Below are 3,764 nucleotides of genomic sequence, written 5' to 3' on the forward strand. Positions count from 1 at the left end.
GGGCCAGAACGGCGGGAGCCGCACAGCCACTCTGGACACTTCTGCTGGCGAAGTGTTTGCGTCGTCCATGCTTAGTCGGGGTCACCAATGTGGGATGTCTTATGAATGAAGAGACAACCACTAGTTGAACGGTCCTATAGGATTTATTGCAGCTGCACAGTGTACACAGACGGATAACAACAATAGTGAACTGCTTGAACACTGGACTAGAATTGCAGAACTGTAGAATCTAGACTGTCACTGTAACTCAGTGTATCTTCTTATGTAGCCTAGAATCGGACATATAGAAAACGGTTACGTAATAGGTACTGCTATTGCCGGTTACCATGTTTATAAGTTCCCTAGCAACCGCTGTTTACTTGCTTCTGCCTAGCAACCGTTGTTTACTCGTTGTTGCTAAGCAATGACGCTTGCGTTGTCACACTTGCCTGAATGTGGGCAGTTCCCACAAAACACTGGAGTGACACACTGTCTGTACTTTCTTACAGAGATCGCTGCCGTCAAGGACATGCGTTACATTACGTCATCACGTCAGTTTTAAATAAGCTAAGGCCTCACATTCACACAGGATATTTGGCTGTTTCGTTTTCTTCTTGACACGTCTCACAAGTGGGACTATCACTTAGTCCCAGTTTGAGGAGGTGTCCTTTGAGGCGACAGTGTCCTGTAAGTAGTCCTACCACCCATCGTAGCTAGTTCCTGTTTAACTTCAACAGTTCCTTCGCTCTTTTAGTAGAGGGTCCTCGTATGAGTCCCTTTGCTTGCCTGAATCCAGTTAAGGATCCTCAGTATTTCTTGTGATTCTTATGTGTCCAGTCTCTAATTGCCTGTTTGGCAACTCCTAGAGACATGCCACAGGCTGGTTCAGGTCCTATGAACGGATGTTCAGCTCCAATTTTAGCTAATTGGGCTGCTGCTTCATTTCCATCAATACCCTCATGCCCTGGCACCCATATCAGTTGTACGCTCTTATGTTTGGCCAGTTCCATGAGAGTTTGGTGGCAATCCCAGACCAATTTTGATTTGATCTGGTGTTTGTCAAGCGCTTTAAGTGCAGCTTGGCTGTCAGATAGAAGGTAGATTTTCCTATTTCTATAATTCCTATCTAAATTCTCCATAATACATGCCTTAATGGCATACACTTCTGCCTGGAATACTGTCATGTACTGCCCAAGGCTGAAACTAAGTTTCCGCCTCGTGCCATAGCAGTACACACCAACTCCAGTGCTCCTATTTATCTTGGAACCATCTGTATACTAGATCAGTCCCCCTTTTCTATCGGGCCGAAATCCGTCTTCCCATTAACTCCTGTCAGGAAATCTGACCGTGAAGGGTTTTTCATATACATGTCTCAGTATCATTTTGTCCGACCCCATTTGTAATATGGGTTCTTTTTTTTTCGTGTTCTGAGTCATGCCTGCATGACCGAAACCATCAGATCTAGGTTTCCATTGTCCACTGCACTGGAGACGGTAAATTTCTGCCCTGGCCTCTGCCTCCAACTGTAGATGCAGTGGTGGGAGTCCAAGGAGTGTCTCCAGTGCAGCTGTTGGAGATGTTCGAATTGCTCCTGTGATACCCAAGCAAGCCAACCTTTGCAATTTGCTGTTTTGCCTTGCTTGTCTTGAGTTTAACTCTGGATCACCATACTGTGGCACCATAAGTAATTATGGGTCTCACAACCGCAGTGTATATCCAAGGCACAACGTGCGGCTGCAGTCCCCAAATTTTACCAAACATGCTTCTGCATGTCCAAAAAGCCTTATAGGCTTTGTTAATGACCTTGTCCAGCTGCTTTTTCCATGTCAGTCCCTTGTCTGATTCTAGACCAAGGTACTTGACATCTCTGGAGAGCTGGATTATCTTATTGAAGAGGGTTGATTCCTTAAGACCCTTTATATTTCTCTTCCTAGTAAACGGTATAATGACTGTCTTATTGGGATTGATGGAAAGACTCGTTCTTTCACACCGTTGTTGGACCATGTATAGAGCTGTTTGAAGACGCTCTGATACGGTCGAAAGGAATTTTCAGTTTATGAGGATTGCTATGTCATCAGCATATGCTACTGTATAATACCCATCATCATTAAGTCCCCACTGAGATCGTCGACGACCAGGCCCCACAGTAGAGGCGAGAGTACGCCCACTTGCGAACAACCCCTAGACGCGGACGCCCCCAGGGTTTCTCCTGATAATATAGCTGCTATGGTCCTGCTTTACAGTATTGCACTGATCCACCTGCATATTGCAGGTTCTATGCCATAATTTCCAGCGGCCTGTTTGATTATATCAAATGAGGTGCAATCGAAAGCTCCCTCTATATCAAGGAATGCTCCTAAGACAATATCCTTGTGTTCAATTGCACTTTCTATGCGTGTTACCACATTGTGTAGTGCACTTTCAGTAGATTTACCTGTTTGGTAGGCATGTTGGTTTCGGTGTAGAGGAGGATATGTCCTCATTACCCCGTCCCTGTTATGCCTATCCACAAGTTTCTCCGTAATTTTCAACAAGAAAGGCCACAGGCTGATAGGACGATAAGCCTTAGCTTCAGTATAATGAGGTTTCCCGGGCTTTGGAATAAACGTCACCTTAACTTGCCTCCAGGCCATGGGGATGAAACCATATGCCATGCAGGCTATATATATATATATGGGGAATAGGTGTGGAACTAAGAGTTCTGCCCCATGCTGCAAAAGTGCCGGTACAATTCCATTTGTTCCCGCTGACTTAAATGGTCTAAAGTTATTCAGTGCCCACCTGATTTTTGATTGGTTAATTATGACTTTGGCCAGGTTCCGGTCTGCCCTGTTCGTCTTGCTTTGGCAAGTGTCCAGGTTTTGCTGACCCTGTCCATCGTCCAAATTGTCAATCAATTTTGAATCAGAAAAGTAAACCTTGAATAATTCATTCAGTGTCTCCCTTCTTGTTTGAGTATACTGCCCGCTAGGCAGCTTAATCGTGCTGACCTTATTGGTCCACTGTATTGCCATGATCCTCATGGATCTGGCACCATCTGGTACATCATTGATCTCCTGGCAGTTCCTCCTCCATGAGGATCGCTTAGCTTTCCTTGGCTTGTAACAGGTAAGGGCTACGTTGTAGGTGTCCTACTGCCCTGTTCTTTTAGCTGTATTAAACAGCCTTCTTGTTTTGATCCTAAGCACACTCAGCTGTTTATTCCACCAAGGCATTCTCCTTGGTCCGCGAGGGGTATTAGCCGGACAATTCTGATTAAAGGACGAGATAAAAGCCCGTTGCAACTGGTCAATGGACCAATCAACGTCCTTTATTATGCGTATTAACGCGAGATGGTCTCTAGATTTAACTTTAGGTCGTCTTTGTAAGACCCTTAGGATTCCTACAAGTAGTTTGATCTACTGTGATGTTACTTATTTGAAAGCATATACAGTAGAACTTGGTTATAACGTCATCAAAGGGACCTAAATTTAGTGTCGTTATAAACGAATGTAGTTGTAACCGAAATGGGCACTTCCACAGTAGCCTTATGTTAGTCACGTAAAAATCTACCAAAAATCGAGTTAAAATGTTGCATTTTTTTTAGTGAAATACGTAGTTAAGTACAGACTAACGTAACATTAACGTGGAATTGCCCAAATGTGTAATATCAAAGACATATTACAGCGCTTTTCACTGACAATACACACAATATTTCACGAATCACTTTAACTTTCTCTTCAATGCTTAAAACTTTCCTTTTCATTGCCATGTTTTCGCTACTGCACTTCTCTGGGTTTAGGCAG

Source organism: Cryptotermes secundus, unplaced genomic scaffold, assembly GCF_002891405.2.
Source record: "Cryptotermes secundus unplaced genomic scaffold, Csec_1.0 scaffold933, whole genome shotgun sequence".
Classification (NCBI taxonomy): domain Eukaryota; kingdom Metazoa; phylum Arthropoda; class Insecta; order Blattodea; family Kalotermitidae; genus Cryptotermes; species Cryptotermes secundus.